The sequence below is a fragment of the Vicia villosa genome, linkage group LG4 (genome assembly GCF_029867415.1).
Source record: "Vicia villosa cultivar HV-30 ecotype Madison, WI linkage group LG4, Vvil1.0, whole genome shotgun sequence".
NCBI lineage: Eukaryota > Viridiplantae > Streptophyta > Magnoliopsida > Fabales > Fabaceae > Vicia > Vicia villosa.
In genome coordinates, this window is record NC_081183.1 from 141,184,664 (window position 1) to 141,196,792 (window position 12,129).

A 12,129-nucleotide genomic window follows, 5' to 3' on the forward strand; every position below is an offset into this window, starting at 1 on the left:
AGCAAATTAATACCCAAACAAAAATTCTGAACATTAAATAAAACAAGTTCTTAAAATTACATTCAAATTAAGAATGCAAAATTACTAAAAACAAGGTAAATGATTAAACCAAAAAATATTGTTCTTCAAAAAGTCGTCATCAATGCATCCACACTAACCATTAAGACATCAACAAATCACCATCGTCTAAACCTGCATTTTACATACAAAACAGTGTTAAAAAAATTCCAGAAACATACGGATTACAATGCAAAGCATTCAATATCAATGTTATACAACATTATATGTCAACAAATACAATCCTAACCATTGTTTTCAGTTTCTTCACCAACTCTGTCCAGATCTTCCATTCACTGTCATCCATAATACAAGCATTTTATGATTCTAAAACCCAAAAAATATAATCTAACATATTTTCAAACTTTTCGTAAAACTTTGAACAATAAAGTTATACCTTTCATTTTCAAAGCGTATCCAACCAACACACACTCCATCTGATATCTCTACCATTCTGGGTTTCATATCCAATCCCACACTGCCCATAACATCAGCTACAAACTGAACATCTTCAACAACAGCAAACCTAATTCCAGATCTGATTCTTTCATGACGAAGCATCCAATTGATTGCAACCATCTCATTCTGCCACACCCCTCCGATGTTCCTCACCTTGCTGTCACTCTCCCACATGCATGCAACATTGTCCCGTACATAAACAACCAAATCAGTGCACGCCTTCGTAACCCGCTCTTTCTTCATCTTCGCCCTCATGCGCAGTAGTTTAGATCTTTCTCTAATCTTCCTTTTAATGGCGAATCGCTGTAAACGATCTTCAACCATAATAAATTTTAAATTTCTGGACGATAAAGAACAAGGTTAAATCAAAATCAAACTCTTAAAAAATATGAAAGAAATATTTTGGATTTAGAAGAAAAGAATCCACAACCTGCATGCTTTCTTAACCTGGGAGAAGGTACCCATTTTCGTTCAACAGATGCAGTGGATTTCGCTTCTGAGATTAAAACCTAATTTCAAGTTCCTCTCATCCACTTATATACTGAAAAGTTCCAACCTCTTTAGTCTTCTTTTCCCAAAGTACATCTTCACATACATTATCATTACTTAGTAGGGAAACGTGCAAAAAACGTGGGAAACTGATATACTGGCTTTTTAGATGACCACATTAAAATTATATTAAATTCTTCAAATGAATAATTAATATCGTTTTATCAATATACACATCACTCTGTTAATTTTAAAAAAATTTAATACATTGAATTATTTAAATTGGGTCTTCACTTTATTTTTTTCAAAATTGAATTCGATTTATTTTTAATTACATTAACTGAATTTATTTTTTACAATTCCTTTACTACTTAATTTAATATTAATTATCTTCATTCATTGCTTTTTTTGTCTTCTATATTTTTCGCCAAAAAAATTTAATATATTCCCTTTTTTGATATATTTTTTGTTATATATTTTTGACAAGCTAAAATTTATTATGCTAAAATAAATTGATTTCTAAACAAATATATATATTTTTTTTATACATCATTATTTAAATATCAGAATGAATTTTCATACACAATATAATAATTAATGAATTTATATGTGGTACATTTTAAAACAATTTACATAATAATATTATTATTGGTTAGATAAATTATTACGCGACCCATGCGAACCCAGGGGTAATGGATACTTATGGTATATTTTAAACAATAACGTACGAGTGCGGACACAATGGTATCTAACTACCTAATTATATGAATTTCATATTAAATGAAACTAATTTTTATACGCATTTTATATTATTATATATTTTATTATTATATATATTGAATTTGCGTGACCCGTGCGAACGCACGGGTCCTTTACTAGTTAGATTGAAAGAATGAGGAGAAGTGGTTTTTGAATAGCAACATGGGGAGCTGTGTGGGTGGACTTAAACGATATATTGGAAGTTGTGACTTAGGATGGTTCTGGCTTTTCACGTTTAAGGAGAAGAATGATGAGTGTAAGTTTTCAAAAAAGACTGTTGATGTATCAGTTAAATAGCCGTGTATTCAAACCAATAAATGTGCAATTGATTTAATTAGTTAATTATGGAATTAAAAAAATAAAAAATGCAACAATGATATTGAGTTATTTTGCTAAAAGTCTATTTTACCCATGGAATAAGAAAAGTTTAAATTGCTTTATCAGAGGGCTTATCGTGTAAATTCCAAGTACTTTACTTTATATATATATATATATATATATATATATATATATATATATATATATATATATATATATATATATATATAGAGAGAGAGAGAGAGAGAGAGAGGAGGGTTACATTTACTCCAAGAGTAAGTGTTGAAGAGTTACTCTAAATCTTAACCATTGATTATCATTAATCTAACGCCATTAATTAATTTTTTATATAGAAAAATATTTCCAAAAATAATTAGATTAAATTATCAATTAAAACCGTTAGATTAATGGAAATTAATGGCTAAGATTTGGAGTAAGTCTTTTACACTTACTCTTGGAGTAAATATAACCCCCCTCATATATATATATATATATATATATATATATATATATATATATATATATATATATATATATATATATATATATATATATATATATATATATATATATATATATATATATATATATATATATATATATATATATATATATATATATCTTTTAATTATAAATTGTTTATATTAGCTTTTAATTATAATGTTATTTAACTCATATGTTACTGTTTAGATTTTTTTTTATTTTTATAATTATTTGCCTCATTGATTTTTATATTACTAACCTAAATAATTATAAAAAATAACACATTTTTCACGTGCTGCATTTAAGTAAATTTATTTTAAAACTTCAATAGATTTGAAAAACTCTTTGATAACTATAATATATGTATATAGCAAATCAAATACATAATTTTTTAATGAAATTTTACAAAACAATTAAATTTTTCGTCTATTTTAGATTGATAGCACTTATTACACAATATTTCTTCACCAATCTGAATTAGTATACATAATTAAAAATTATTAATAATATTTATATTAGATTCAAATATCAAAATAAGATATCAAAAGTTGCAATCACATTAAATCATAAATTAAAATTTGCAATCAATCAATGATTTCTAAAGATAATTATGATATTTAATTTTCTTATATGTAAACTAGTAACAAACCCGTGCATACGCACGGGTTCTGATCTGGTACACGCATTTGTTTACATAATATATTTATTTTAAATGGAAGATTAAAAAAGAAAAAATAATTAAATTTATAATAGATTTTTTCGTATATAAAAATATTTAAATCCCCGTATATCATTTTTTGAATCATAAATATCATCTTTGTATATAAAAATATTTAGATCAATAATAATTTTTTTTCGTATACAAATATTATTTAAGTTTAAGTATCATTTACAAAAATATCTGGATCAATAGTAAATTTTCGTATATAAAAATATTTAGATCAATAATATATTTTTTTCCGTGTACCATTTTTGAATCAAAATTTTGTGGATCATAAATATCATTTTTTGTATATAAAAATATTTAAATCATTAATAAAATTTTTTCCGTATACAAATATTATTCATGTTTAGGTATAATTTACAAAAATAACTGGATCAATAGCAAATTTTAGAATATAAAAATATTTAGATCAATAATATATTTTTTCCCGTATACCATTTTTTATCATAAATATCATCTTTCGTAGATAAAAATATTTAGATCAATAATCGATTTTTTCCCGTATACGAATATTATTTATGTTTAGGTATCATTTATAAAAGTATATGGATCAATAGTAAATTTTCGTATATACAAATATTTAGATCAATAATAGATTTTTTTTCGGTGTACCATTTTTGAATCAAAATTTTGTGGATCATAAATATCATTTTTGTATGTAAAAATATTTAAATCATTAATACATTTTTTCCGTATACAAATATTATTTATGTTTAGGTATCATTTACATAAATAACTGGATCAATAGTAAATTTTCATATATAAAAATATTTAGATCAATAATAAAATTTTTCCCGTATACCATTTTTGATCATAAATATTTGGAACATAAATATCATCTTTCATAGATAAAAATATTTAGATCAATAATAGATTTTTTCCGTATACGAATATTATTTATATTTAGGTATCAGTTACAAAAATATTTGGATCAATAGTAAACTTTCGTATATAAAAATATATAGATCAATAATAGATTTTTTCCCGTGTACCATTTTTGAATCAAAATTTTGTGGATCATAAATATCATTTTTTGTATGTAAAAATATTTAAATCATTAATACATTTTTTCCCGTATACAAATATTATTTATGTTTAGGTATCATTTACAAAAATAACTGGAACAATAGTAAATTTTCGTATATAAAAATATTTAGATCAATAATAGATTTTTTCCCGTATACCATTTTTGATCATAAATATTTGGAACATAAATATCATCTTTCGTAGATAAAAATAATTAGATCAATAATAGATTTTTTCTCGTATACGAATATTATTATTGTTTAGGTATCATTTACAAAAATATATAGATCAATAGTAAATTTTCGTATATAAAAATATTTATATCAATAATAGATTTTTTCTCGTGTACCATTTTTGAATCAAAATTCTGTGATCATAAATATCATTTTGTGTATGTAAAAATAGTTAAATCATTAATAAATTTTTTCCCGTATACAAATATTATTTATGTTTAGGTATCATTTACAAAAATAACTGGATCAATAGTAAATTTTCATATATAAAAATATTTAGATCAATAATAGATTTTTTTCCCGTATACCAATTTTTATCATAAATATTTGGAACATAAATATCATCTTTCGTAGATAAAAATATTTAGATCAATAATAGATTTTTTTTTCCCATATTCGAATGTTATTTATGTTTAGGTATCATTTACAAAAATATCTGGAACAATAGTAAATTTTCGTATATAAAAATATTTATATCAATAATAGATTTTTTCTCGTGTATCATTTTTGAATTAAAATTCTGTGGATCATAAATATCATTTTGTGCATGTAAAAAAATTTAAATCATTAATAAATTTTTTCCCGTATACAAATATTATTTATGTTTATGTATCATTTACAAAAATAATTGGATCAATAGTAAATTTTCCTATATAAAAATATTTAGATCAATAATAGATTTTTTTCTCGTATACCATTTTTTATCATAAATATTTGGAACATAAATACCATATTTCGTAGATAAAAATATTTTGATCAATAATATATTTTCCCGAATATGAATATTATTTATGTTTAGGTATGATTTACAAAAATATTTGGATCAATAGTAAATTTTCGTATATAAAAATATCTAGATCAATAATAGATTTTTTTTCGTATACAATTTCTTGATCATAAGTATTTAGATCATAAATACCATCTTTCGTATATAAAATATTTAGATCAATAATAGATTTTTTCCGTATACAAATATTATTTATGTTTAGGTATCATTTACAAAAATATTAGGACTAATAGTAAATTTTCGTATATAAAAATATTTAGATCAATAATAGATTTTTTCTCGTATATAAAAATAACACCGTTTATTAAAATACATGGATCAAATATATTTTACCCCGTATACAAATATTAGTTTTTGTAAGTATCATTTATAAAAATATTTAGATTAATAATAGAAGGGTTAAATATACGATGCCCCCCTGCCACTAGGGCGAGTTTTGATTTTGCCCCCCTGAAGTTTTTTTTTTGTAAACCGCCCCTATAAAATAAGATTTACCAGTTCAGTTGGTGGGAGATGCATCATGGCAACATGCAAGAACCAGGTTTGATTCCTGGGTTTGACAAATTTTTTGAATGATTTTTGCTTATTGAACATACTAAGCAAGTCCAGTCAGCCAAACAAAGAATTCAACTGCCCAGTCAGCAAAATCTCCCACGTCCAGTCAGCCAAACAAGGGATAGGGGCTTCTGAAAACAGAATCTTTGTTTTATAGGGGGCGGTTTACAAAAAAAAAACTTCAGGGGGGCAAAATCAAAACTCGCCCTAGTGGCAGGGGGCATCGTATATTTAACCCATAATAGAATTTGACTTTGACCCATAACAAACATTTGACACATAATTAGACTAATAACATTTATTTTAGAAACTAATTTACTTGTGAATTAAAATAGAGAATAATACTCATGCACCGGAAGTGAATAATTATTTTACACATCCAAAAAGTAAATTTTCGACACAAAATGTCTCTAAAATGGTATAATTTAGTTGCATAAATACAATTTAGAACTAAAAATACAATTTAGTAGCAAAAGTACAATTTAGAACAAAAAGTACAATTTAGTTTCAAAGTTACAATTTAGTAGCAAAAGTACAATTTAGAACTAAAAGTACAATTTAGTTGCAAAAGTACAATTTAGTTGCAAAAAGTAAATTTTGGACACAAAATACCCCCAAAATGATGAGGTGGCAGACAAAGACAAAAGGTTAAAATGGTGTTTTCCAAAACCATTAATTTTCTTATATTATAGATGATTTGTCTTTTCATTTCTAAACTCTTTATTTACCTAAAAAAAATATTGTTTTTTTCTTTTTTCTTTGATTCTATTTTCTTATACATTTCAAAATTATGTATACATTTTTAATTTATAATATTTTATAATATTTTATATTTTTTTTATTTTGTTCGACCTTACAATAAATAAATATCAATAATATTTAATAAAACTATCTTTATAAATTTTATTTTTTATATATATATATATATATATATATATATATATATATATATATATATATATATATATATATATATATATATATATATATATATATATATATATATAGGGGACGACTCAAGTGAGAACACTTGGTTATTATGAGAAATGAGAACAATGAATCACGACCATTAAATTTGATTTTAATGGACTGAATTGGTTTCTCTTTCTAAGATCCTTAATATTTAATGGACTGGATCCTAGAAAGAGAAACCAATCCAGTCCATTAAAATCAAATTTAATGGTCGTGATTCATTGTTCTCATTTCTCATAATAACCAAGTGTTCTCACTTGAGTCGTCCCCTATATATATATATATATATATATATATATATATATATATATATATATATATATATATATATATATATATATATATATATATATATATATATATATATATATATATATATATATATATATATATATATATATATATATATATATATATATATATATGAGGGCGTATCATATGAGAATGACATTTTTATGTGAGAATATGAGAATGAATCTGAACCATTGGATTTTAAAATAAATGGTGGATATTAAGTATAAATATTTTTTTCTCTTTCCTCAATATTTATTTTAATAATGGAAGAGAGAGAAAAAAATATTCACATTTAATCTCCGCCATTTATTTTAAAATCTAATGGTTCAGATTCATTCTCACATTCTCATATAAATTACCCATTCTCAAAATATATATATATATATATATATATATATATATATATATATATATATATATATATATATAAATTTAATTTCTTAATTTGACTAACTAAAATACTCTTTAGTTCTATGAATTAATATAAAATACTATGTTATTTATATATTATAATATCTATAATTTCGATAATTATTAAAATTTAATATAATTATCACTCAAACATAAAATCAACATAAAATCATTCGATCAATGACATTTATTTATTAACATAAAATTAAAGGTCATTTTGTAATAATTTACCATTTACTTCACGAAACAATTTCCATATCAAGAAAACGGGTGTGCTGCTCCATTATACCAACAAACTATTCTTTAAAATCACGTGCAAATAGACCATAATGCTTGGAATATTATTAATTAGAAGTTAAAAATTGCAATCACATTAAGGTTTGTTGGGTCATTATTACTCCAAGAAGTCTATAAATAATGCACCTATACGTTTTCATCAACATCAAGCCACAAACAACAATGACACAAACCTACCCCACCTTGCTTTTGTATACTTCAGCCACCCGATGTCGTTCCAATTTAGATTCTCGCGCGACACGCCAAAGAACGGGAGTCGATGTTATCCAAATGTTGACCCATCTTCAACTACCCGTGTTTAACAATATGTAACTTTAATTTCATGTTGATCTATCTTTTGTAATTTTGATTATTTATGATAAATCCAAGCTTTATTGGTTTGTTTTTTGTTTTCTGCATCATGCAATATTTCGGATGTGCATCTCCGAAATATCCTAAGGGGTGATTTCGGATATGTGCACATCCAAAGTCACTTTATTTCTGAAAAAGGTGTCTTCAGAAGTGCATCTCCGTATTCACGTTTTTTTTTAAAAAAAATGGTATTTTCGGATGTGCACATCCGAAATCACATTTTTTTTAAAAAAATGTGCATTCAAAAATTCACTTTCGAAATATAGAGACATTTATAAAATATTGCTGCGGGTTGCTAAGAAGCATATATAAATTTTTTTTCTTAATTGAGATAACTAAAGGTCAAATACAACCCATTCATGAGACACTTAATAAACGTTATCACATGTAGAAAGGTTCCTACCGCATACGGACAAGAAACTTTTATAGTAATTAATTCAAGAGGGCTGCTATTTTGACACTGAAGTTCCAACACCGAATCTCTACACTGTCTAAAATACAGCCTAGACATGCTTTAGTTGTATAAGAAAAAATAAAAAATTATTATTAAACATCATAGGGAAAAACAAAACCGTATAAAATGCGGTGTAAGTTTACAAATTAGTGTAACAATACCATTTCTCTTAATTCAAAGAGGAGATAAAGGTTTTTACACTATAAATTGATCAAGCAATTTAGTTTCTATTTGTTACCCGCATAGGAAGAAAACATATGGCACAACAAGTTAACAAATTTGTTAAAGCTACTCTCATCTTTATTTTCATATTTCTTCTTGTAACCAACTGCGGTAATGCATTTTCCCCATCCTTATCAAATATATTACTATACTTATACATAATTTGTGTATACATTATCTATTAGTAATATTCTTTTGTTCATGTTTTAAATTGCAGCATGTACTAATAAATCATGTAAGCGTGACGAGGATTGCTACCCTTATTGTCACCTTCCTATTTGTGGGAAATGCGTTAATGACATTTGTCAATGCTTATACTGGTGGTTTTGAGAGATTCTTAGACGAGGCTAAAATTATTTCTTGGAGATGAATTCTTCACAAATCAAAAGGTTTTGAATATCCTTTGAGTCTATGGATACAAAAATTGTTTTACTGGTGTAGGAGTGATCTGCTTTTCAATGATACTGGTGTAGGAGTTCATTTTGTAGTTTCTGTGACTTTCTCTAGTATGGCTAATGCCAGTTGCTTTAATATTATTTGCTTTTTAAAATAAAAGAAAATATTGGAAAGCAGCTTTGATGTTATTTGTAATATTTTTGGATGCCAAATGTTGTTATTCACAAGAAAATTAATTATATAATGCTAGTGATATTATCTTTGAGAAATGAGATCATGACACCAATTCCATACACCTATACTCAATACACTGTTCACAAATATGTCAAGAAAATAGTGTCAAGCTGATAGCAATTATCATGACATTATATTTTTTAAAAATAATATTATTTTAATAGGTGTAAGTATTTGGTGTAAAAAATAGTGTCAAGATAGCAATTATCTTTGTTTTGTAAAGACATGGAGAACACCAATGTCACTTATTTATAGAGCTGTCAATATGGGCTACCCGGCCCTAAACGGGTCGGCCCATGTGGGCCTCGGGATTTTTAGGGCCGAGCCCAAAATACCCATATTTAAATAGTCTCTTATTTTACTACTCAGACTCAGCCCTGGCTGGACTGCGGGCTACCCAGGCCCTAAACGGGCTCATTTAAATAAAATTCATCTAAACGGGCCTATTTAAGTAAAATTCATCTAAACGGGCCCATTTATATATATAACTGTCAAAATGGGCTAGCCCATATGGGCCGGCCTGCCAGGCCCGAAAAATCATACGGCTTGGGCCTTAAAATTAGAGCCCATATTTTTCAGGGCCTTTTATCCCAGCCCTGAAAAGCCCGCTACCCATTAGGGCTAGCCCATATGGGCCGTGGGTAGACCATCAGGCCCGCATAATTATAATTTTTTTAAAAATATATTAATTTTTATATTATCTTACTCCAAAATAGCATATTAATTGATCTCACTTCACTAAATTTTATCTCTATTTTATTCAATCTTTCTCTTTTAAATATTATACATTAATATAATCAACATTTTTTCATCATATTATATTAGTTTTTCTCTTATAATAAATATTCAAGTATTATTTTATACAATTTAGACATATATTGTATTTAGAAACACATTATAGTATTTATAAGAGATAATATAATATTTAAAAATGTATTATATTTAAAATAACATAATTTTTAATTTTATTTATAATAAATATTATGGAGTTTTTATTTTAATTTTTTTAAATAAACAAGCCCATTTAGGGTCGGGTAGCCCGAAGCCCATCTAGGGCCGGGATCGGGTAGTAAATCTCGAGCCCATATTATACAGGGCCTTTTTGGCCCAGCCCTGAAAAGTCCATAGCCCGCTAGGACCGGTCCATTTAGGGCGGGGTAGCCCATATTGACAGCTATATATATATATATATATATATATATATATATATATATATATATATATATATATATATATATATATATATATATATATATATATATATATATATATATATATATATATATATATATATATATATATATATATATATATATGCATGGATTTCTAAATAATCCATATAGATTAACAATTAAAATATAAATAAACACATTGACTTGATTCAAACAATATCCAAAATACATCACAAATTATCCAATGTATGTAGCACACAAAATTAAATATCTTGTTTCAACAAGTTTTAAGTTTCAAATATTCAAGATAACAAAATACTATTCATGATAACACAACATATTCATGATAACAAAATAACTTTGTTTATATTTTGACTCGACTCGCAATGTCACTTGAGTTTTCTTCAACAACATTCGAATGCTCAAATGTGTTGGATGCTTGTCCACTTCCAAATCCAACATCTTGATTAACATTAATGTCATTAACAAATTCTACAAAACAATAAAAGAATTTGTTAAAACAAAATCAACAAGATGTTTCATGATTTCCTTCCTCATAGAGAAGATTTTTTTTTGTGGCTCCTGCTCCTATCGAAGATGAAATTCATCAACCAAAGATCAACACTAAAGATGAACCTTCCAATTCTGAATCTTCTGGGCTTGATTTGACACTTAAGCGTTGAATAAGTATCTATATCATGCTTCAATATTTTGATTGCTATGCTCTCTAGTTAAAATTATGGCATGGTGTTTATTTCTTTTTCTTATGTCAAACTATTTTGAATTCATTTAATTTATGGTGTGGTATTCAAATCTTATTGTCACGTGTTAAGTTTTGTGTTACTTGGATTATGTAAGTTAAGCTTAAGATTTATTAATTTAATATAATTTCTTAAATCTTGTTTTGGTTACTGCCTTGTTTTAGTTACCGAACTTGAAGTATTAATATGATATCTAAAATAAAAACAGAAGTGTATGTAACTTTCAATTTGTGAAATTTAAGGCGGCAATGTTAGCAAACTATTTACATATCCTAAAAATATTAATTTCTCTAAATATATCTTAAATATTAATTTCTTTATTTATATCCTAACATATATCCGAACAAAAGAACACTAGATATATCCTAACATATCCTTAAAATATAGAGGCAAAGTTAACAAGTTTATCTTCAAAACCATGTAACCAACTTCGTGTGCACATGAGAGCTTGAACGAATTCCTCTTTCATTGAACTTCTATACTTGTTTAAAACTCGAGAGCCAATACTAAAAGCAGATTTGGAAGCCACTGTAGTTATTGGAATGCTCAATATATCACAAGCCATTCTTGCAAGATTGGGACATCTACGACTCTTTTCTCTCCAATAAGCTAAGATATCAAAACCAACCGATGGAAGCAACCTTTGTTCATCTAAATAAGCATCAAGTTCAGATT